This window comes from Sebastes umbrosus, chromosome 5, assembly GCF_015220745.1.
Source record: "Sebastes umbrosus isolate fSebUmb1 chromosome 5, fSebUmb1.pri, whole genome shotgun sequence".
NCBI lineage: Eukaryota > Metazoa > Chordata > Actinopteri > Perciformes > Sebastidae > Sebastes > Sebastes umbrosus.
The window spans coordinates 10,997,389-11,024,068 of record NC_051273.1 but is presented as its reverse complement, the minus strand read 5'-3'; the positions used below and the strand labels follow the sequence as shown (position 1 = coordinate 11,024,068).

Below are 26,680 nucleotides of genomic sequence, written 5' to 3'. Positions count from 1 at the left end.
TCAACATATGCTCATATGGGTTGTTTTTGACAAACAACCTATTTTGACATTTTGTTTTAAGGACGTGCTGCCTTATTTTGGCTCTCATTGCCCACCTACACAGCTCATAAAGGAGCTCAGGCTGTACTGTCCTTTAATGTCTGTTATCAGACAAAACGAGATGCCTGGAAAGCTGCAGCTTGAAAACCACATACACACAAACACTACTGAGACTTTTCTTATCTGGCCTCCAGGGGAGCTCCAATCAAAGACAGATATTTGACTTGGTGGCAGCATATGGCTTTAAAACTAGTTTTAGCCTGCTCCTCGTCTTTACGTCCTGTCTTGTCACACACGCACATAAACCCTTCTGTCTCTCTCTCTCTCGCTCTCTCTCTCTGTCTCTTCTGAGGGGAACACACACTGAAAAACAGACATGTCATACAAAAACAGAACGGCCTTATCTTCATCTGTGTTTTGCTGTTTTGATGAATGTTCGGATGTTTTTCCTACAGCACCCAGTGAGGTAAGTAGCCCACACACACACATACACACACACTGACATAGCAGGGGAAGTATTGGACAGGTTAGGCAGGTTTTTTTCCACTAGACTGGGACTAAACATGAGCTGCTTGCTTATGAGCTGCTTGCACCATCACCACCCAGTTCACACAGACCTGCTGGCTAGAAATCCCAACATCTCAACGCCAGCAGCTCTCAAAGCTCACCTTTGTGTCCCCTTATCGGTTTCTCAACAGGGCAATGTTGTTCAAGAGTACGGAGGTATGTGGATGTTGCAAGTAAAGTCGTGGAAATGGTGTTGATTAGCGAGCTTCAGAGGTGCTGGTAGGTAGATTTAGTTGCACTTGGACAGAGTCAGACTAGCTGTTATATAAACCGTAGACTGTATATATAGATGGACGATAGTCTCCACTTCTTCCCACTGTACAAAAATGAAGCCAAAATATCCCGGATATGAGAGCTGCCGTTTTGAGATTATGACATAATTTGGAGCCAGAGTCTGCACCGTAGTGATTGGGCAGCTGGACCCACTGTATTGAGGTCCCACCCACATACACGCCCAAGCCAATCACAAGCCGAGCACGGCCGCAGCTAGTTAGCGTGCGCCACCTATTTGCTACGTTAGTACTAACAGTGGCTGTTTGACTAGAAAGACACAACAACTAACCGTAATATCTCTATGACTACATTTATGATCAAACTGACTCATGTTCTATTACATAGACTCGTGACGGTTATGGAAAGTTAAAGCTACATATCTTCTAACGTACATTTCCCAAGCCTCTGGCTGAGTGACTGCTTCCCTCAGAGCAGCTGTCAATCACAGCTGTCAATCATGACGTCTCACCCCCTTTATATAGCATCAAAAATAACTAATTAAAATCAAATTTATCAGAAAAAATAACACTTGAACATACTGGACATCAGCGTGATAAGTACTACCTAAAATGACAGAAACCATCTTTGGGAAAAATTTAGTTGACGTGTATTTTGATTTTGTGTCCCATCTGCTAACATGGAGGGGGATGGGATTTACTGCAGCCAGCCACCAGGGGGCGATCAAGATGTTTTGGCTTCATTTTTGGGGAGCTGTCATGTTGTTCATTTTTAAATACAGTCAATGGTTTAAACTCTAAATTAGAAAAGCTAAATGCATCATGAGTAGTTTGTCTAGTTGTGATGTCACACAGAGGGACAGTTCAGGACTTTTAACTACAAAACCCAGCACACTTAGTTTTTGCAAATAGTAAATTCATTCAATCAACCAATCAGTCATATCTTGACTTGACCAGACAGGATGAAAGATAAAAAACACCACCTCCCTGTGTGCCTCTCCACACACACCTGCTGCCCGGACCAACCATGTGCTCTGTCATCACGTGTCTCCATCTGCAGCGCTAGCAGACATTAAGTCAGCCTGCGTGATGAATAGGCTGTGGACAGCTGAGAGCGCCTTCTGTCAGGGAAATAGTCTGTAGGTAGATGGTGGAAGGTTGCCTCCAAATGGAACAGGACAAACCCATTACAACCTTTTCAAATCAACATTCTTCAGTGGTCATTTTCAAGGTACAGTGGTGCACAGCTGAAAGTTACATCAGAGAGGAAGTCAGAAGTTCCTGCTTGGTATTCGGATTCGACCTTCAGTGCAAAAAAAACAAGCTGACATTTATGGTGCATGAAGTTGATGTGTTTTTGGCTAGTTTCTACCCCAGTTCAACAGCTACCATGATGATGATGTATCAGTACTATTTGGCAAAGACAGGTTTAACAGTTGACATAAGCATTAACACATGACGATGCATGATATGTCCCAATATCAGATTAAAGTGGCAGTAGGCAGTATATTTTTGGCATCATTGGGCAAAAATTCCATAATAACCTTTCAGCATATTGTAATTCAAGTGTTCTGAGAGATAACTAGACTTCTGCACCTCCTCATTGTTCTGTTTTCAGGCTTTAAAAAATCTAGCCTGTAACGGGAGACTTTGACCAATCACAGGTCATTTCATTGAGAGAGCGTTCCTATTGGCTGTGCTCCGGTCATGTGACTGGTACTTGGCGTTCCTTCACCAGAATTCACAATGGCGGCGCCGTCACAAACTTTCTAATTTTACAGCTAAACCGTACACTACAAGATGATTCTGAAAACATTTGAGGTGAGAAATAGGCATTAACGTAACATAATATTGATTCATATTTGATTAGCGCTGCCTAGTTTGACCATTTGGTCTGAGTGTGTGAGTTATTGACAGCCGTGATCTCATAGACGGCAGACCTTAGATCAGCTCTTACTGCTTGTTTTCTTACGGTCTGTGAAATCTTGCAGATGTCGTTAGGAGCACCAGAGGACATAGAGGCACTTGATTTTTTTCAGGTTTCATGTACTACTGTCACGATATAGCGACCCTTTTATAAAAACTTTAAAACTTTTTTTATTCATATTTGCTCCAATCTCGCCTACTTCAGCTTTCACAGAGGAGGTGGAGGCCAAGAATGTTGCAATGAAAGTGTTGTTCCCTTTTTTACAGAGTGTGTTAATGCACTTTTACCACAAGTTCTTATCAAAGGAAATAGCTTGTTTGAAGACAGGAGTTGGCCTTCAAAGTTTTTACTGGAATCAAATATGAAACTGTGAAAACAATGTTGTATATAATGCGACAACTTAAAATATCGTTATTATAAATCAGAAAAAAAGATGAGATACCATATTTATATTAAAATGATAGATTCATGAAAGTATAGACTAGCTGTATAAATTATAAAGCAAGCCCAAAACAGTAATTATAATAATGCGACACAGCAACAGGTTACAAGGTGAAGCGACCATAATGCTTCAGCTAGAAGGGGATGACCCAATGATAGAACAATTAGGAGAATTTGCTTTATACATTGGCACCCATTCTTCCATATTCTGCATGCCTGCATAAAGCACTGCTCCTCTTCTCATAAAATGTATTATAATAATTTATTTTATTCATTTTCACATATGTAAAAATGTGTGAAAGGGAAATATGGAAATGTTGTGCAGAGTCAGCGTTGTACAGTATTGTAATGGAATCACATTGTGCCAGCACAGTTGATTTTTTAGATGCCTCCGCTCCGGCGACAGCCGTGGCCGGACGCATTATGTTTTCGGGTTGTCCGGACGTACGTACGTTCGTTCCATTCTTGTGAACGTGATATCTCAAGAATGCCTGGAGGGAATTCTTCAAATTTGGCATAAACATCCACTCGGACTCAAGGATGAATTGATTAGATGTTGGTGGTCAAAAGTGTTGTGTTACTTTAACCTATCAGTTATTTAATTTTCTGGATTAGCCCTTAGCCAAAAACAGGTATTTGAATCTTATTATTTTACCTATAAATAAAATGAAATATAATAAAAGTTGACTATGTTATGATATATATTGAATTCCTATTATTCATTTTATCATGACACAAGATTTTATCCATATCACCTACCCCTGTTTCCCGTCATAACTACTGATTGTGACCACAATCATTTACAGCAATGCACGACAACAAAAAAACAAACTGCTACAGTTGCTAACTTGAGACCCAATGTTGAAAAAAGGTTAACAATAATGAAAATACTGTTTTTGGAGAGAGTCCCTCCTGCAGAGTTATTGTATAAAAGAGTGATTGCGAGTGTCTTAAGCATGTATGCACAACATGCTCTTGTTCATAAGCACCCATATGACCTATTCTGTCATCTATGAATTAATTACCACTTATACAGTATGTCCGTATGTGTGTGTGCATGTGTGTGCGTGCTTGCGTGCATGTGTGGTCATGCATAACCTGTAAGTGTCCAGATGAGTGTAAAATGGGTCTGTTAAGTGGACTAAAAAAAGTTTTCAGTGCGCTTCACTCTGGTTTTAGTTCTGTCCCACAGCACAATGTAATGGAGCATGACAGCTCCCTGGTTCCCTGACGACCTTTGACCCCAATCACAGTGGTGTGGGACCCTACCCTACCTTACCCTACTCACACAGACTCACACACACACACCTCAGCACATTGTTTCAACAGATTAGAGGAGATTGCCGGAAAACTCTGTCAGACGTGCAGCTTGTGTGCACAGCAGAAAGAGACGACGGGGAAGAAAAGTTCCCACTTCCTGTCTCTATCTGTCCATCTGTCCATCTGTCTGTCTGTCTGTCTGTCTCTTATTTTCTCACTAACAGCATTCTCATGTTGAAATGTAATTTTAAAGAAACTGGTTCTGTTTTCTGTCCTAAATAGATACCATTGCATCTGACAAAAATATAAGTTCTTAAAGGTAATTTAATATAAATATAATAATTGTGTGTAATTCATGGCATATTGAGCACTAACTAGAAGTCATCATTTTTCCACATGTTATCTTTGCCCATAAAGTTGTGTTGTATTACAGCAATTCAGCATTTTAGTCAAATTGGGCTCCTGACATGACAAAATAAATCTTGAAGCTTCAGTATTAGCTTGTGAAAACAAATGAGGATCTTTATTACCACTTCCGCTTGAAAAATTCTTCCTCTCAAAGTTTACTGCTGAATAGCAGACATCTTATTTCTCTAATTCTGTCTTCTCTTTTCAGGTCTTCTCTTGTACAGGTTGAGAACAAAATATGATGCTGATTACATTTCAAGCATGGCAACAAGCTACATCAGACAGAGGCCATGTTTTCCCTAAAGGTAAGCAAGCGTACAATGAAGTACAGAGACATAAACTTGACAATGAAATCAAACTAGAGAGAGCCAAGATGGAGAGTCTGTTATAACCATAGACTGTATTTAAGAAGTGAATGTAGTCACTGTGACGTCTCCCATTGGTTACTGCTGTTTTGAAACCTCGAGTACTAAATGAACATCATGCTGTATTGAAGAAGACTTGAAACTAGCGATTGAGAACATAAACTCATGTTTACAATGTTTACTGAGGTAATAAATCAAGTGAGAAGTAGGGTCATTTTCTCATAGACTTCTATACAACCAGATTTCATTTTGCAACCAGAGGAGTCGCCCCCTGCTGATAATTAAGCAGATTGACAATTCGTATCAAAGTCAAAAGATATCCAGGTTGTGTTTGAGTTCTCAACTGCAATACTAACATTGTGTCTTTTAGAGACACTTTTAATTTAAAAATTATAATTTCTCTATGCAATTAATCTCATAATGAGCACAATGTGCAGGTTTCTATACTTGCTGACACAATTCAGTCAGAACTCATGAGGGTCAATACATGTGCAGTTCACATCAACTGCTGCAACAACTTTTGTATTTCATCAAGATTTTTACATTTACATACTGTAAGCGTGCGTGTTTGCACGCATGTGTCTGCCGGCAAGGGATCATGGGCCGTGATTTCGGCGGCACTGTAGTAACACGACTCTTTCTCTCATCATTAACATCAGCAACACACACACACACACACACACACACACTTACATCTGCCTGTCCGTCTCCTGTGGTTAGTGTCAGCGATTGTCAGTGTGTGTGGCTGCGAGACGCTTCAAATACTTGTGACAGAATCCCAACCAAGCAGAAAAGAGGCCACCACACTCGCATGTACACGCACAGGCACACAAACCTGTGTGTGTGTGTGATGCAGATGTCCAGTGACAGCTCGCTGCTGGGGGTCATCTGGAAGCAGCTGCCTAGGGGACAGAGGGCAGCACACACACACACACACACACACTCATAAGTACGTCATCGTGTATAGTTTGATGCGTTATCGACAAAATTTCAATTGACACATTTGCTGTTAATTCTCAGTGACAGAAAACATATTTAGCCACAATAACATGGGACCAAAGAGACATTCTACTGTAAAGGTTTTAACATGTTTAATTGTTTTAATATGTGCAACAAATTAGATGCTGATTTTAAAATGTTATTGGAAGTATTTTACAAACACAAAGATTAATAACTGGGTCTGTAACTGCACACGAAACAGAAGTGCAAATAGTCTGCACAACATGATCAAGTTTTGTTTTTCTGCAAGTGATGCAATTAAACTGTCAAAATGTATAAGTCGGCAAACAATAAGCACAAATAAAACAAACAAAAAAAGATTTAAGCAGGATCAACTTTATTCCACATTCTGCATTTGGCTTGTTATGTATGTATTAATGTTTCTAATACAAAACAACATAATAACGCTGCACATATACACAGTCATTGTAGTTTCTTCCACTCATCCATCCTGATCTCTGTCCCTTGTCATTTCTCTGTCAGTGTGCACCTATCCTCTTCTCCCACCCACACCTCCCCTCCCGCAGCTGTATCCAAAAGAGAGGAGGAGGTGGAAAGGGGGATGAGGTAAGTGGAGTGGGGTGAATGGGGGTGAGAAGTGGGGAGCAGGAGAAACCACCATCCCCCGTGGAGAGCACTGCTCCATTCCCACACCACAGGTGACTGCCCTCCATCCCTCCTGCCCTACCTCCTTCTCTTTCTCTCCAGTCTTCCCTCCTTCGTCCCTCTCACCCCAGTGCCTCTCTCTCTCTTCTTAAAGGAACAGTTTAGCCCAAAATAAAAATGTTGTCTGTATTCCCTTGCAAGTTGATATAACCAACAACAGCAAAGTAGAGCTACTACATATCAGTCATATTGTATTAAGGCAGATTTCTTCAAAAAGCGACCAAAGAAATTGCCAACGAATCACAATATTGATAGTGGACAATTCTGCAAAAAGATGATTTACAGTATATGTAAAATGTCTGCGCTTTGTATGTACAAAGTCAGGGTTAGAGGGGGAAAGATAGTGGAAACAGTAAGAACAAAAGAATTATGAAAAAACATAAATTATTGGTCTTGGCGCAAAATTATGTATTTACCTCTTTACCTCAAGTCTGAATAATATGCTTATAATAATTATATATTAATAATAAGCTATGTTCCGCTATAAAAGACTATTATTATGCTGTACTGACTGAGAAAGATTAATCTCTTTCAACTCATTTTTCAGGACTGGGGGGCACAGAATAAAGAAGTGAAGTCTGGTTTTTCCAGGCCACCAAACTAATGAGAACAAATAATATCCCCCCTGCCACCGCCACTCGTCCACCTGTTTACAGCCTAAGGTCAGAGGGCAAGGGTTGGTGGGGACCGTGAGGGGTTGTGGGCGCTCACAGGGGTTACAGTGTGTGTGTGTGTGTGTGGTTGAAAGCATTATGTGGCATTATGTCAGAAAAATGTGACTTGGCTCTTTGTTCTATGTTGCACCAGATGCTTTTCTCTCAAGAGAAATTTATAATTTTAGATTTATTTCATAAAACAGCGTTGTTTTACACTACAGAGTGGGAGAGTTAGATAAGACTCATTTTTTATTTCTGAACCCCAGATATACGCCATGAAAATGGATTTAAATCACATCTTTGTTTATTATGAAGATTAATATTATATATTACATGTAAGTTAATTTATTTATTTTTTTCCTCTCCGCTACTGTTTTTCTTTGCTTGTTTAAAAGCCCTGCACAGCCACACAGGTGTTTCCAGCTATTCTGGTTGATAAGACCTTTTATTTGCTCAGGTTTAAGTTGGGCAGAGCGATGCTACATTTAACCCAACTCAAGTTGTCCCGCCTTAACAGGTGCGTCAGGAGTGACGGGGGAAAGAGGGAGATGTCAAACACACAGTCCTGAGAAGAGGTCCAATCAGGAAAAGTAAGTGATAGCACCATCGGTGTGACACTAAGTCTATTCTGTCCATCTGTTTTTATACTTTTTGTATGGAACATTGTATCCTGTCTGAACTACTATGTAGATACTTTTGATTTTGTGGTTTTGGTATCACATTGGGCAATACATCTCAAGCATATACAGACATACAGTGTCATCTTAATATGAAATGTATAATTTTTTTAATTGTTTACAATGTGAAAGAACGAGCTGTCTTAAAGAGTAACTTCAGTATTTTTCAACCTGGACCTATTTTCCTATGGTTTTGAGTCTAAGTGACTAATGGGGACAACAATTTCTGAAATTGGTCCAGTATTGAGTGATAACGCTGTAACAGCCACGAAACGAGCTGCAAGGGCGAGTGAGCAGCGTCAATGTAATGTTCTGTTCACTAAAAGTGCTTGTTTTTGCCACTGACAGGTGGCACACTAAATATCCAGCCATGACACACAAAATCTTTTACATAACACTAAGCTACGCTTTCTCTACTCCAACACGACAAACTCTGCCCGGCTGCACTCGCGTTTCCACCATGGATGTATTCCACTATTCCACCGTTGTCTTCCAGCAACACGTCACCTCGCCAGATTTCAGAACGTGACTTCTCCTTGTGCGAGACTCTTTCCATAATAATCACAATCAGAGCCTGTCAAGGCAAAAACAAGCACTTTTAGTGGACATAAATAACAGTGCCAGCTTGCCCCAATAGTATTACATTGCAGCCTGTTAGCAGCTGCCGTCTACAGCACTCTCCCTCAACACTGGTCCAATTTCAGAAATTGTTGTCGCTATTAGTCAGATAGACACACAAACAAGGGGAAATAGGGTCCAGGTTGAAAAATAAAAAAAAGTTAACCTTTAAGCCTTTAAAATTGAACCATAAACCACATTTATAGACTGCTATGGCTGGACATTACTAAACAAAGTTCTTGTATTGTTCTGTAAGCGTTTTCTCCGTCCCTCTTTAATATTTAAAATCATGCATGAGTTAATTTTATTATTACTATTAGGGTTGGTCACAGGCAATTATGTGGAAGGAAATACTGATTTTCATCCATGTGGTCCCTGCTCCCACCAAATATGTGTATTTTTCCCTATTAACTGACAGTAATCAGAAAGGTTTGTGAAGATACATTCACAACAGCAAGTGCTAATATCAGATTACAGTATCACTGCTGGTGTATATATTACTGTCCCTCTCTATGTGTGCGTCTCTCTCTCTCTCATTTGGGCCAAAACATGAGATCACCTGGCAGTGAGACATGAGGGTTCAAGTTCCACAATAGCCCTGCATCTCCCATCATACCGTGTGTGTGTGCGTGTGCGCCTGTGTGTGCGTGGGTGTGTGTGAATGTGTGTAATCATCGCACTTCATCTCTTGTTTGGGTTTCAGTAGGTTACACACGGCTGCTGAGAGGGGGCTGTATGATTACCATTCATAGTGCTACAATGAGCTCATCTGATTTCATACACACACACATACGCACATACGCAACATGCACACGCACACATTTCCATGCACTTAATTTAGCGTAGACACAGGCAATGCATGTATACACACTTACATAAACACAGATGCACAGACCACAAAGCTGCTGTAATAACACAAACAATGTGAGCTCAATCATACTTGCGTTGTTGTTTATATACAAGCTTTTCCATGACCTCAGTTCAAGTTGTAGTAACTACTGTTTTGATGCGGAGTAGAATATTGAATGCAGGCTCTGTTGAACATCCTGAAGTCTACATCTTCCTACTTTTTTCCGACTATTGTCAATATTATTTATTATTTATACTTGACCTATAACCACGCTACCTCATAGTGTTGTGTCTTGTATTCATTGAGCTACACAGTGTTATGTCTTTATTATTCATGCAACAAAATCACATTTGAATCACAAACACATGACATTAATTAAACCATTAATGAAAAACCCGTACCAAACTAATAATGCCTAAAACAACAAAAATGATAATGATAAAGAATCAACATCTAATTCAAACTCACATTTTACTGTAACTACTCTGCTTTACTGTTAGGCGTAATTGACATTGTGGTTTAACGGCTGCACTGAATCACTCAGGATTAGAGCGTTAGCTTATTGCCTAAATGTAAAAATGTAAATTCACTGACCAAAATCAGGCCAAATAATAGCTGCTACGTATAATTAACTTGTAAATTAATTTCATTTTAATTAATCTTAATTTAACAGATTTAATAACATTCATTTGCAGCTGCATTTAACTGCATGTCTCAGACTCATTTGAATATTAAAGGGTACCTCCATAGACTTTACACATAAAGACAGTTTGCGAGTCAAAACTAGTGGTACTCAGCCCGTTGACCTCACCCATTGCTTTGTGGATTGCCATTTTGAAGCCTTGAGTTCAGAATTTTGTCCGTCGCCACCTTTTTTTTTTGCAACCAGACGTGACACGATAGGGTGGAGTTAAGTACAACCGAATGCTGAATAAGATATTTTTAGTTGACCACAATGTTATAATTAACTTTCATGAACTGAAAACACACTGTGAAAGGGTTAAAGTTGTAAGACGAAAACACGGACAACTCCCAGACCGGACAACGTCGTGGTAGCGACCTGTCAATCATAAGGTAGCCACGCCCTAAAGCATACCCTGCTTTATGGTCTATTTGACTCTAAATGGGATCATAATTTACTAAACAAACTTCATGCTGTATTGAAAAAGACTTGAAACTATCGATTGAGACCATGAACTCATGTTTACAATGTTTACTGAGGTAATAAATCAAGTGAGAAGTAGTGTTATATTCTCATAGACTTCTATAGACTTCTTTTTGCAACCAGAGGAGTCGCCCCCTGCTGGATATTAGAAAGAACGCAAGTTTAAGGCACTTTAACATTGGCTTCACTTTTCATACCCAGAGTTGCCCACTGATCATGACTTCTGTGGCTCTGGAGGAGTTTTGTCAAGTCTGCAAAAATAACACTGGATAATGTCTTGGCTTGGGCGTGGATACTACACATTTATAACAGGAAGTCTGTGTTACAAACCGGCAGCATGGAGACATTTATCAGGAAGGGGGGGGTCCTGCATAAAGGTGCTGTCTCTTCTGACTCCCCCAACTTTATAAAAGTGCAATTTTAAATCGCTGGAGAGGCCCCGCACTGTAAAAAGTTGTCATGTTTTAAAAGGCTTCCTTTGATTGTCTAAAGTGTTCCTGGCATGCGTTGCCTGTGTGGTAAATGAATGTGGTATTGCGAAAACATAAAAAAGTGATTCGTAAATGTCATTTGAACCTGGTCGGCCAGAAATCCTCGTGCAAACTTTGCCAAAGTGTGAAATCAGGTGAGGTCCATACAGGAGGCGGGGCGTAAAACCTTCAGCATGCTCTACATATTATGTTACCACGGCAACTGCAGTACACCTAGGCTATGTTTCTAGCAGCCAACCACTAAACCCTGTGTGACCTGATAATTACCAGGTAACACACACACACAGACGATAACTAGATAAACAGAAGTTAGGCAGGTGGTCAGGAAGACAGGCTGGTAGTCACACAGGCAGGATGATAGTTAAGACAGACAGGTGATCAGAGAAACGAGTGTATGTGATGCTGCTGAACAGACTGACAGAGACCTGTTGGTTACCAAGAACCATCAGTTCTCCTTATTGATTCAATTAATTTAAGATATAAAGACTGATTGACAAGTAGTCAGACAGACAACAAAAACAGCAAAACGGGTATAGAGAAAGATAGCTAGGTCAGACAGACAGGTACAGAGGCAGAGAGGTAGGTCAGACAGACAGGTACATGGATAGGCAGACATGTATATGGACAGACATTTATCGTGACAGACAGGTACATAAATTCAGGTATACCAACAGATAGATACAGAGACAGACAGGTAATTGAGAAGGGTAGAGGAGGACGGGTACAGAGACAGACAGGTACAAAATGATGGACAGGTAGGCCTGACAGATGTACAGAGAGACAGGTCCGACATACAGGTACAGGGATAGACCAGGGGTCAGCAACCTTTACTATCACAAGACCCATTTTTGGCCAAAAAATAAATAAATAAAAATCTGTCTGGAGCCGGAAAATGTATTTGAGCCTCATAATGAAAGCAACACCACCTATTATTACGTCTAATGCAGTGAGGACCCAAGTGCAAACGAGAGGCAGGACATTGAAGAATCGTCTTGAGGAGATTCCAGTGTGTTTGTTCTGGAAATGTCTTTCAATTACTTTTTTTGTTGTTTGCTAATTTTTCGCCGCAGAAAGCAAACAAATCTGTCCACGCACTGTTAAATTCTCCATTTTCCTCCGAGACTTATCTTTTTAGTGGGATTTGGAAACCTACTGTAGCTAGGGAAACTCAAGACTAACCAACGCTATAGAGGATTGTCAAAATTAGAGGATAAGTGGCGGGCCGTAAGCGTACATAGGCTATGACACATAGCCTATATACATAGGTTAGTGATGCACCGATACAACTTTTTCAGTCCCGATTCCTGAGTACCGATCTGAAACCAGTGCTTAATTAAAGAGTTGTATGCCTCACTGTGTGGAAGTGACTGGGATCATTCTTTTATGTGTAAGGTGACATCGGGCTTGACTTAAACATTGCTTTCATAACTTTGTAAAATAAAATGTAACAAATAAATACAAAGATAACATAAATTTGGTTGCTGACCCCTGGGATAGGCAGACAGTTAGGTCAGACAGACAGGTAGGCCCTACAGGTACAGAAATAAGTTGTTAGACAGGTTGGTCAGACAGACAGGTAAGGAGACAGACAGACAGGTTGTCAGGTCTTCTTGCTCATACCAGCTGTAATTATTGAATTAGTCTGAAAGTTCAATCCAGAGCCTCCTCACATTTCACATCGGAGCTAAGCTGCACCACAGAGACGTAATCCTTCGCCTGCCAGCCCTGGATCAGTGTGTGTGTGTGTGTGTGTGTGTGTGTGTGAGAGAATATGAGATATGAGAGCGAACTTGTGTGTGTTTGTTTTCGTATATTAGAGCAAGTGCTTGTGTGTTCACTTTCCCCTCCCCTCCACACCCCTTCTCCTCCCCTTCCCCCTGTCACACACACAAACACACACACACACACACACACACACACCTGTGTGAGTGTTTTCAGGTGTATTTGGTTTGGTTGGGAGGGAGGGAGTGGAGTTTGCTGTATTATCGCCCTGAGAAACCTCTGATCTCTAAGTGCACTCGCTAAAACCCTGCTGCTTGGAGGAGGGTTTACACAGTCGCAAACACACACACATGCCAACAGGTGTGTTGTGCCCAGTGTGAACACTGATTTGCTCGTACAGAGTGTGAAACTGTGTGTGTGTGTGTGTTGAGGTTCTTTGATGAGAAGTACTGAAAAGGTTCTTCTTGTTGAAGCTGCACTGGGTTTAATCCAGCCCGCTGACAGAGCCTCATCCCCACCACTTCCTCATACACACACACACACACACACTCACACTCTCACAGCAGCTGGCCCAGGCTTGACACAAAAGGTTCAATCCTTAATTGGCAGGTTACACTTTTCTGAAGTTGGAAAATTCCTGTGACACTGACATGTTTTGCACTTAGTAGGTTTACTGCATAACAAAGTTTAGAGCTGCTCTCCACTCAGGGGAAACTTGCTTAAACTGCCTCATGTACATATTGTGTCTAGTGTACTTGACAAATATAGGTGTAAAAAAATGATAACTTGTGGTGTTAGAAGTTTCATATTAGAGTAGCTGGATGTATTTGTGACTATCCTGCTAGATGACAAGATATGACATGTAAATAAGAGGCCTTTGTCTCACTTTTTGTTCAGAACAGACTTTAAGATTATTCAGACCTGTCAAGGTTTAAAGGGACAGTGTGTAGGATTTGGTGGCAACTAGTGGTGTGGTTGCTGAGTATCCCTCCGCCCACTCCTCCCTTTCCAAGACTGCGGTAACGTGAGCTGCCGAGTGCAAAACCATGGTAACGCCGTTCGCCTCTCTCAGAGGCCATCTTTACCATAATAACACTACTTTAGGAGCAACGGAAGTCAGACAGCGGCTGGCGGTACCACGGTTTTTCACTCAGCGGCTCATGTTACCGCAGTTTCACAAGTGTGTCGGACTTAAGGTGACGGAGGCCTTCAGGTAACCTAAAAACGTGAAAGGCTCTCTCTAGAGCCAGTGTTTGGTTTGTCTGTTCTGGGCTACTGTAGAAACATGGCGGAGCAACATGACGGACTCCGTGAAGAGGACCTGCTCTCTATGTAGATATGAAGGCCTCAATCTAAGCTAACGAAAACACAATGATTCTTAGTTTCAGGTGATTAAACACTAATGAAAACATAGTTACGAATACTATATTCCATTTCTGCCTATAGATCCCCTGAAATGTTACACACTGTTCCTTTAAACAGCAGTAATAATATAATGATAAAATAAACAGAGGAGTTCTGTGACCTTTTCTCATAACTACAGATAACACCAGCACATTTTCTGGCCCGTTCAGTCTGCTCGTTATAATATTATATCAGTCCCAGCCATCAGTGAGTGTCTGCAGTCATCTGGAAAATTCTGTAACTCTTACCTTCCTCCTCTGTCAACACCTCAACCTAACAGTATTGTGGGCACACACACACCCACATACACACACTCACACACACATAAACAGACAGGATGGGTATAATCGGGGGACATGCATGCTTGCACACACACATAGGCCGGAGTATCATAAGAAGGGAGGACACATCCGCCTCCACACAGACACACACACACACAAACACTGTGTTATTAGTGTCATTTTCTATCCATGAATATGAACCATGTAGACCCACATGGATACAACTTCAAACTGGTTGTTTAAACATGTGTGAATAAGTGTGAAGTGTGAACAAGGTTAAAACAGAAGACCCTATGTCATTCAAATTTTCAAAGAGATGGAAGTAAAGCTTAAAAAAAGCAGTTTTCTATCTGCAGCTTTGGTTGTTTTATCACCACTGCTGTTGAATCACTGTTGATTTCTGTGACATCTGACATCTAAATGTACGCTGAGACGCTATAGATTCACTCAATTTTTCTTGCTGCTAGACTAAGGGTTAGAGTTAGGTTTGAGGCTGGTCCCGCACTTCATTTGGAGTCATGTTTCTAACTAAATGACAAATATAAGTCCAATAGTCACTCTCCTTTTAGCTCTGTTTTGGTGTCCACCAACTCCAGAGGGAAATATCTTGCTTACATGCATACAGTCTTTTCAAAGTAAACTTCCGTCTTCACTGGTAACAACTTGGTTAGGTTTAGGCAACACAACTACTTAGTTAGGTTTAGGAAAAGATCGTGGTTTGGCTTAAAATAACTACGGAAGTGGCGTTACTGAAGTACGGAAGTTATGTGTCAAATAAATCAATGTTGACTTCTGTACTTTTTTTTATCCACCCATCCACCCTGACCTCCCCCCTATACGGCGTTAACCGCTCTTTATATTTCAGGGTTCACGATTACTTGAATTACACATTAATTGATTTTGTGGGATGTATACAAATTAACAGTGCATTACTTTTTGCAGTTATAGCTACAAACGGTGTATGAGAACAGCCTGAGCAGGTAACACACAGTGGGTTTATCAGAATGGAAACAATGCTGATGAGAGCGGTGAGAGTGATCTTAAATAGATGCGTTGCTGGCCCTAAAACCGAAACAATGAGCTCAATGATGCTAAAACGCTCTATAGAGCTGAGGGGATACACAGCACATAATCAGTTTTCATTGTTGAGGTAGAAATAGTGATTAGTGCAGCTTCAAATAAATCATTATAGAAATAATTAATATATAACTTTTATGCCAATGGCAGTTAAAAGATTGGATACAAATTGACACACACACATTTCCAACACAAAGACACCTTAAATTTTCCTCAAGACTATTTTTCATGAAGAGGGAAAATTCCACACATGTTTGCGGCAAAGTGAAGGCTTAGCTGGCTCACCAGGGCACAGTAAGACACACACACACACACACACACACACACACACACACACACACACACACAAACCGAGGCATGTAGATAGCTTGAGTGTTGACTAAGTCGTTAGGAAATACTGGAGTGAGTTTCCACTCAGGGTGGATAAACAGTGTGATGTCAGAATAAAAGGTGTGCTCCTGATCGTATGATCTTTTGCACAGAACTGTACTGTACCGATGTATGACATTGACATAACAACACATACAATAGGTAAACCATGCTGCATTTAGTCCACTATCCCCTGAAACATGTTCATATCAGTGATACATAATTCACTACCTTGAGTTTTTGCTTTAACAAGTTACTGGAAGTTGAATCATTTGTGTAAAGTTGCCTTAAATGTGTCCAGAGTTGACTTTTTGAAAACATATATGTCCAATCAGATTTAGTTGATGCCTTGTTTCCTTAATGACTCTACTTCTCACTTGATTTATTACCTCAGTAAACATTGTAAACAGGAGTTTATGGTCTCAATTGCTAGTTTCAAGTCTTCTTCAATACAGCATGATGTTCATTTAGTAAATTATGGTCCCATTTAGAGTCCAATAGACCAAAAAGCAGGGTATACTTTAGGGCGTGGCTACCATGTGATTGACAGGTTGCTACCACGGCGTTTTCCGGTCTGGGAGTTTTCATCTTACAACTTTAACCCTTTCACAGTGTGTTTTCAGTTCATGAAAGTTAGTTGTAACATTTTTGATCGCTTCAATATGTGTTATTCAGTGTTCAGTTGTACTTAGCTCCACCTTCTCGTTTCACTTCTGCTGATAAATAACCAAGATGGCGACAGCCAAAATGTTGAACTAGAGGGTTCAAAACGGCAGTCCACAAACCCATGGGTGACGTCACGGTGACGACATCCACTTCTAGTCTATGGTTTGTTGGTTTATGACATTATCTCTTTCAAATGGGACCTAAATCGTGACGAAATCCTGCAGGTAAAGTCCAAAATCATACGCTTAAAGCTTTATTTTGACAAATTTAACAGGAAAAAGGGGAAATAGTTTCTAACTGCCTGCACCGACGTGAGGCAAAATGTCTATTGAGCACCATGGTGTCAGAACAAGCACAGGTAGCTATTGTGTCTTGACTTCAAGGATAAACCTCTCTCCTGCTCTGCATTTAATTACTCCACTTTTTGTACTCTGTCCTCTCAACATCTGCCGATTTTCTTATGATTCCTCATAGAAGCCTTTTTCCACAATGAAGGTCACATAGGTTAGACAGAAAAGACATGTAATTATCGAGAGTCAGAGTCTGGGGAAGCAGCTCAGAAGTTTTACCATTTAGAGGCATCACCTTTGTCCACATAATTCACAAGAAATTGTTTTGTTTGGTGTAACATGCTGGAACAAAACAGCATTCTTTAACTGGAGATTATAATTTAGGAGGTAGTATATGGTTGGTAAGAGAGTTTTGTTTCTGGTCTTTTAGTATTAAAAACTAAACTTAAACTTCAATTAACACACTACATGCTTCTCTCTTTGTAATTGATCCCAGCCTTCATTCACAAATGAATGGTCATTGATGGAAATGAAAGGTTAAATTGAATTATTGGTGCGCTCTGCATAATCCAGAGAATAAAATGTGTTTTCACAAGCCTTTAGAGCTGCTCTGTACTTTGTGGTTTAAGGGCTTTTAGCTGCACACAACTTGACTGTATATTACACAGAAAAGGGCATGAAGGTCAAAGGCTGAACAGCTTGAGAGGAGCATCTTCACACACTCACACACACACACACACACACACACAGAAACTATTTACAGAACAGAAGGTTTCTGTAAATATCCCTTTAATCGGCCTAATGAAAACACAAGCAGAACACAACCACAGGCTGTACCATAATAAGCCATTAAATATGGATTATGGAGGAACTACCCTGAGGTTCTCTCTCTCTCTCTCTCTGTCTCTCTCTGGTGTTTAATATTGGGTTGTTCAGTCAGCGAGAGTGAGAGTTCACACACACAGCTGTAATTAGCAGCTTAGGCAGCCAGCCAGCTCTCTAAATGCACTGTGATATGTGTGTGTGTGTGTGTGTGTGTGTGTGTGTGTGTGTGTGTGTGTGCGCTGACGACGATGTACACACGCTTTCCTCTCCGAGCGTGTTTCTGCACAGGTGTGCATATTCTTCGTGCACACCTGTGTGAGTGTGTTTGTGCGCGGTGAGTCACACGGTTGTGCGTGGGCGGTGTGTTTGTCTTATCTGTGTGCTGATGGAGAGCTGAGGTGCTTGGAGACGGGCTCTGACGTGTATGTGTTTGTGTGTGTGTGTATGTGTGTGTGTGTGTGTGTGTGTGAAGGGTGATTGCTCCCTAACACCTGGTATTAGTAGCAGTAATCCTCACACCACATCATACTCACGCACCAGTCCCATGCAGATCACATTCAGCTGTCCTGCTGCGAAGTGTTTCACAACTTGTTATTGGGGGGGTTTTGAGGTCGAGCAGAGAGCTTCCAGGTGAAATAACCCGTCCCTTGGCAGCCAAGTTTAGACAGTAGTGGAAGAAGTACATAAAGTAAAAGTTGAAGTACCACAATGTGAAAAAATACTACACTAAGAGTAAAAAGTAGCATAAATTCATCTGAAATGTAGTTCAGTGGAACTGTAAGTGGCATAAAATGGTAGAGAACCAGTAAGTAAAGTACCTCAACAAAACCTGCACTGACTTTCCTAAACTGATATTGGACAGCAAATCACATGTTTTTTTTTAATGTGCCAGAGTTTCTGTTGCTTTTGCTTTCTGTATTTTGTCCGTAGTGTGTTTTCTGGTACAGCAGCTCTGGGTGGTTCACTACAACACGTTCTCATCTCAACTCTTCACATATTGACGCTTTGTCAGACCCCTAGGCGTCACTTTTTGCTCGCAGTAAACACGTATTTACGGTTGTGAATTAAACAAAAACACTTGTTTAGGATTAGGCAACAAAACCACTTTGTTAGGTTTAGGAAAAAACAACATGATTGGGCTTAAAACTACTACGCTTGTACAGGGAAAATGAGACTTAATGTTGTGAATACGGGACACAAACGAACAGCCGATTGAAAAGTGAAACGTAACACACATGAACAGCCATCTCCTGGATGAAGGCGTTGTGTTTGTTGGACCCCTCCATCTCACCTCCCGCCCGGTGTGTCTTTTCGCTCTTTAAACTACGTCATCACAGCATTTTCCCTGTGCGTTTACTGTTGCCGCAGATTGGTTTACATTGTAGTTAATGGAAAGCCCGGTGCGTCACATTCCGGCGCTAAAGGGTGCCTTGTGTGTCGGTATCAAACGCTGACGGCCGTGACACTGCGTTGGTATTTGATGCCCTGGGAATGAGAACGGGCTGTTCAGGTCAGAGTTTTAGTGAAACCACACATTATGTCACTATCAGGCAGAAAAGAGGAACGCTGGCTGGAGGAACATGTGTACGTTTCCTGCTGAATAACATTTATTGTTACTCCTCTGAGCAGAATGAGCTCATCAATCCAAGCTCAAGCAAGTGAAGTTATTTAGCCTCTCTATCAATGCCAACTGCGTCTTCATTAGAGTCGAACAGATCTGAGACTCACATCCTTTGTGATCCATCAGTTTGTTGCCTTAAATCCGTGTGCTCCAGTGTGCTTTGGACTTGGTCTCTGAAGTCTCTCCTGTTGTGACAAAGTGAAATGGATATAGTGATTAAATCATGATGTACATGAAACACGTGACTTAAATGTCCACTGAAGAGATAAAAATAGCTTCAGACGAAACATCAGATCTGTGTTACTGTAAGCTTCCTCTAATGAATCCATGAAACATTCATAAATGCCATACCTCCATTATGTTTTTTACATTGTTTTCCGTCATTTGAGATTTGATTGGCGCTCTTTTAATAATGTTATCTATTTGCGCCCTCTTCTTTTGCAATAGTTTAATGGCACCCTACTGGAGAATTAGCACCACTCCATGAACCAACTCCTAATATTCACGTTAATTTACGTTTCTTTTGCAGATTTTCTGAAAATTCAGTCAAAATTTGCGTCACATTTGGATGGAAACCTGGCTGCAGTTTGTGTTATACCTTTACCTGTCTGTCTGCCTCTTTGAGTTTGTGTGCCTATTTCCACATCAGTCCATCTTTCATTCTGTCCCTCTGTCTGTTCGGCCGGCCCTCCCATATTGGATTTGCTCTCTCAATAATTGATGCTGGAGGTATTTTGTAAAGCTAAAGGCCGGCAATCCTCGGTGTCAAATTCAAAATTAGTTCCTCCTGTATTATTAACGCCCCTGAGGGCAACAGGTTAATAAGAGGAACTCTGTAGCAATAGATAGATAGATGGATGGATGGATGGATAGATAGATAGATAGATAGATAGATGGATAGACTTCCCTCTCTTACCTCAGTGTTGCCTCATATGTACACACTGTTAAACATTAACACTTCCCACAATACACTTCATTTCACCTGTGAGGAATGCAGTCAGATGTCACTCAGCAGAGGGTTGACAAAACACACGTACACACACAGATACACACACACACACACACATCACTTATCTGTGGCTTTAAATATTTTGTCTCAAAACATCCTGTTTGTCTGTACGTATGGCTTGTCAGCTTGTCAGACAGAAACGTGAAATTGATTACATGTAATAAGGGGATTTCATTGCAGTAATCTGATTACATGGAGATGAAGGCTGTGATAAATGATTAAAGTCATCAGGCTGATAAGCATTGCGAGTAATCAGGCAGCGTGTGATCTCGCTGGATGCAAACAGACGTGGATTCACTGTATGAGGTGTGAAGTGAGGTGAAAACATCATCATGGGCTGAAAATGTCTCAGATTGAGTGAAAGATTTATGGGTATCCCAAGCTGCATGACGCCATTTTATTTGTGTAGACAGGAGAGAGGGGAGCAAATCAAAGATTGTGGATGACAAATCGCATCCATTACACAAAGGAAACATGTCAACTTGGCCCCAAGTCCATTGGTTGATTGTAGCAACTAAACATGGACTACAAAAACACTCAAATTTGGGAAAAGTCGATCATTACAAAGCCATTACAACTCGTCCTGAGGAGGACATGAATGTGAGTGTGCGAAATTTCTATGCACTCCATCCAATAGTTGTTGAAACATTTCACTCAAAACCACTAATGGAAATCTCATGGTGGCACTAGAGGAAAAGTCAGGGGACCACCAAAGTTAGTAGGACACATGAATGTCTATACTGTATACATTTTTTATGGCAACCCAAGTTAGATACAGAAATATTTCAGTCTGAACCAAAGTGATGGAAGAACCGACCTACCGACATTGCCATAGAGCCATGGCGCTAGCATGACTGCAAATGTCCAAACTGCCGATATTTTTTTATTCTGACATTATGTTAAAACCAAGTTGGTCAGATGTAACATTGGCTTTCACTCCGTCAGAACGCTGTTAACAACATGGACAAAGGTGACCGTTACCTTGGAAGATACGATGGATCAGACAGGATGTACCTTATTGTGTCTGGAGGGAAAATGCACCCGATGCAATTCGACTGTTATCAGGCCATTAAATGTGTGTAATCGCTCGCTATATATCCCATCCATCGCCCCTAAACTCCACCCCATATGGAGTTTCACACTGTCAGCGCCTCACTTCCGTATCTTCTCCGGTCATCATTTTTTACTCACTAGTGGTCGCAGTCGTCTTCTTTTAGTCTTTCTTTCGGTGATTGACCATGTGAATAGATGATAAAACCTACTAGTGGGTGTAGCAGGGCCCTACTGACTCACAATTATTAGGCTTATAACCACTGATAACGCCCCATTTAACAACCTAATAGTCTAATCGGCTGGAAAATGCTGCATCCTTACAAACAACACATTGACATTCAATCTCTGTATCATATCAGACTGATTCTGTCACTCAGAAACACACAGAACAATTTATTTATATATTATTTTTATATATTATATTTATTTTAGATTGACCTACAACTGTACATAATTTAACATTTTCAAGAGCTGATTGTGACTAATGTGATACATTCTCATCAATGTATCGTCTGTTGATTTATACTGTATATCATATAATTTATATCAGTGAGATCATTTGAAAGAAGAGTAAAATACTACTTCTGACAAATTCTCAGGCACCCTTTAACTCTGTTTTACTCTTTAGTTTACCCAGCACAGATTAGATTCAAAGTAAATTAGTCCTGTTAACAGATTTTCAAACTGGATTAAGAGTTACCTCAGTCCAGTTGAAGCATTTATTTATATGAGGTCGGTTAATTAGAAAATAAAATAAAAATCATATTAAAATCCGGACAGATTAACAGGATATCCTATTAACAGATTTATCAGGGAGCATGCACATAAACACAGCTGTGTTATTATTAGTGCATCGTCTATTCCACTCAGCCATAATTGAGACAATATTGAAGCACATTGGTCGATTCTGGTCAACTACAGCCAATTAAAATTAATATTAGAGTAGAGGACTTTAGGCTGCTGGGCGCCACAGGTTTATTTATCCTACATATTTATGTTATTTAGATAGTCATTTATTTATTTTGTTTGTTTTGTTTTGTTTTGTTGTATGAGTTTTTTAAAGGACCAGCATGCACCTGGGCATTGCTATGGTGCTTCAGTGTGCTTTTGATTTCTAAGTTGGTTTGACTAGTTTGACCACACTGTGGAGGGTATCTTGACATTTCACAGTTCCATGGTCCAGTGTTTTCACATTTTACTTTTTTAAAAAGTAAAGAAGTGTTCTCACCTGCAACTTTTGTCCACATGTGCTGATGGCATGTAGCTCAGGTGTCTCTCTTCTGCCTGTCTCCCTCCCTGAGGCAGGACAAGTTTTCTAGACCCCAATAAATCACAGATGAACTGTCTTTTGTCTGTCTTAGGCACACAAATGGCTCACAGCCTTGGGTGACATGACGATGAATTGTTGAATGTACTAGAATCAGGAGTCCCACTGTGCTCAGACAGATTTATATCAGTTGTATTTGGGGTTTTTTTTAATAAAAATGCTACCTAAAATCCATGTTGATGTCATTTTGTCCACCGCCGCTATTGAAAGAACTCAAGGACGTTTTCAAGACACTGAAAGCTTTTCAAATACCCTTCAACCAATCAGATCTCATCATATGTTAGTGCACAGGTGTGTATTCAAGGATTGTATTGATTTGCAAGAAACACTGGCACACTAGCCTTGTGCTGGAGACGTTCTTGGTTTCATATATCAAGAACGTCCAGGTATTTTTAATTAAACGCAGATATTCTATGATTCAGAGCCAGCTTAAGGCATAGGCCATAGAGGCAGTCGCCGAGGGCACCACCTTCTGGGGGGTGCTGGTCGCCCTAAAAATAAAAATTAAAAAATGCATTTACAAATGCTTTTTTTTTCTTTCTTTTTTTCTTCTGCATTGAGTTAACAAATTAACAAATAAATAAAGAAATAAATGCACTTTTCACCCCTGTAACTCTCTTTCTCAGACCAACAATATCAGGGACCAATTGTTTATTTAGTATATTATAATAAATACAGTTATTTCTGAAAATAAAAATCGTAACTTTTGTCTTAAAGCCATTGTGATGTCTGATGTGTGTTGCGGTTTATGGGGCGAGGGTTACGGTTCTGGGGCGGCTCCAAATCCGAATATTGCCTTGGGCACCAAAAGGGTAGAGCTGGCCCTGCTATGATTCAATAGTTTATAATCATTGTCCTTTCAGGAACGTTTGCACTTTGACTGAAACTCTTTAAGTTAATATTTACTAAATATTGTACTTAATATGAGTTTTTTAAAAAACCTGCATGTGATTTTAGGCTTTATAAATAAAAATGTGATTGTAAAGAGGAAAAAGTATAAACAGAATGTTGAAAGTGTGGTAAGTTTTGTTTATATATAGATACATGAATAAACAACCCTCGCTCCTAAAAAACATGTTTATATACTAGTAATTGTAACAATATCAATACATTACATTTTTTTTTTTAATGATTTCCTTTATCAACCTCATCAGAAAACATAAATTAGGAGACAAGATGTAAAAATGGCGAGATCAGTTTGTAGTGTAAAATGAATGTCATTTTTAGGAAACAGTGTTGGAATAAACAAACTGGTTTAATAGTATGCATTTTTTCATTTACACAGACTGGGCCGTCAAGTCCTACATAAGTCCATCATTTGCCACGAGTGACATGAGATATGAGGGTCACTGGAGGAAGCTGAAGTGGACTTGGCCCTAGTTGCCCTGTTTGGCCCTAGAATGGAAATAAAGCCCCGTAGTGGCACCGAGACTGAAGATGAAGCCCCCAGCTGGCCCTGTGTTTGGCCCTGTGCTAGAGAGCGGGCCATTGTAGTTCAAGTTGTGCAGACAAGATGGTCTGAGTGACCGTTAGACGAGACTGGGACACCAGAGACCATGAAGACTCCCTCAGGGATAAAACAGAGAAGAGAGAGAGAAGTAGACTAGAACAAGGTAGTGGTGGGAGACAGAGTGCTGCAGGGAACAAAGGAGTTCATAGCTGTCATTGGTTTTCTCTTTTTTTGTAGTTCTATCCATTCTTTTGTCTGAGGGGGAACTGTAAGAGCCAGGAGGCCCTGAGCAGCAGCTGGCAGGTAGGAAGAGAGGGAAGGAGGGAGTGAGGAAGGAGATAAGTGAGAGAGGTTGGATAAAGAGGGAGGGAGGAATGGAAAGATAGGTGGAGGGGACAGAGGCCAGGAAGTTTGGCCACATACTCAAATCAAATGTTTAGCTACATCTGTATTACTAAACATGTCATGGTAATCAGGTGATAATTAGCAAGTAACCTATTTGAAATTTATTTTTAATTACTGTCAAATTACCCAAATATTGATCGAAAATGACTTTGTTTGGCTGTCTTGACTTGCGACTTGTCTCTGGACTTTTATTATTATTATTTGATATCTATTATAAACATTATTTAATAATTATGTTCCGTTATTTCTCAATAGCTGGTAATTTATTTAATACATTTCCAGGAAAAGAATACAAAGTTAATTGATATGCTTTATTTCCATGTCTGCTGGTAAATAGATAATAATTGGCAAATAACTTATTTTAAATTTCTTAACAAAACTCCCTGAATCATTACATTAGCTACCAGGTTACATTTGTGCAGACAATAAGTCACACAGTGGTGAGATTTGTGCCGGATCAGAAGTGTCATCTATTAGTTTTGGTTTTCCACCTCCATACTTCCATGCTTCTCAAGCCTAAGGGCCCCATTTTAACGATTATATACTATTTTAGCGTAAAATGATTAAACTATGTTTATAATAAAGTAATTTTTGATAAATTTTGAGGTAAATATTGAGGTAATTTGGCAGTAATTCCAAAGAAATTTCAAAAAGGTTACCTGCTAATTATCACCTAATTACCATGAAATTTGTCGACCTGTAAAATGAAGTGTTACCCAAAATATTGACAGGGTACCGCTAAATAACAGCATATTTATGAACATATCAATCATACAAATAAGACTAAAGTTAACAAAAAGTATTGTCCAAATTAGAGCTATGATTACCAATGTGTCCACGACACATATGATTATAAAACCTATGAAAAAAAGGGTTTTAGCAGGATACAACTGTGCAGCAAAGCATACAATAACAGTAATACAATATGCAGTCATGACACCAAAAGAAAGAAAATATTATAATGTGTAATAAATACCAGAAACCAAACTGTCCTTATTTCTTTCTTTTGTGGTATAGAGTTAAACTTTAGACGTACAGTATGCTACATTCAGACACACACACACACACACACACTCTGAGTGGGTCTCAGTTAACCAGAGAGTCAATAGGCTGCAGACAGACAAGTGTGATTAGAGCAGATACTGTTGCTCTCACTGCTCAGAGGTCTCTCTCTGTGTGTCTCAATCATGGAGAGAGAGAGAGAGAGAGAGATGAAAAGACAGAACAATCTGGTTGTTTGTGCTCTTCTCTCAGTGTCTCTGTAGTGAGCTGTCAACTTACAGTACAATGTCAAACATCAGACTTGCTGTCAAGTGTCTCTCTCTGAGCAATCTTTAGACTTGAATCATTTCCGATGCAAAATGCAGTAAACAAGGTCTTCAAAAGAAAAGCTTTTACAACATGTTGAAGAATTGGTGTAATATTAAGATTCCACAATTTGTGATGTTTGTTTTTCATATTTGTCTTCTTTCTGTTGAAACAATTTCACCCTGAGGTTTCCCAAGGCAATGTTTGACATCGCTCAGAAACAATCAGCAAAGCTTTTCCTTCTAGAGGAACCATTCTTTTTAATGTTGAACAGGTATAAAAATCCATTGTAGAGGAGCTAGAGAGTGTTAAAGAGAGAATGTAATGCAACAACAAACGCCTGTAATTGGAGATTCATGATATAAACAGTGATTGTGCTTCATAGAGGTTTGTGTACATTATTCCTAGTAAACGGTATTATAACAGGTCATTCTGTTATGAAAACTACCTACAGTTACTGAATCTATCAAAAACAGCCATAACTTTAAATATATATATATGTATATATAGACAA

General features: G+C 40.0%; 1 long non-coding RNA gene across 1 annotated transcript; it reads left to right on the top strand.

Annotated features, from left to right (window-relative positions):
- The first annotated feature begins 331 nt into the window (after positions 1 to 331).
- Positions 332 to 24,953, top strand: LOC119487967. Its single transcript, XR_005206839.1, has 6 exons — positions 332 to 505; positions 5,097 to 5,177; positions 6,720 to 6,895; positions 7,450 to 7,564; positions 8,076 to 8,148; positions 24,289 to 24,953. It is a non-coding gene; the product is annotated as an uncharacterized LOC119487967 (long non-coding RNA).
- Positions 24,954 to 26,680: the final 1,727 nt, after the last annotated feature.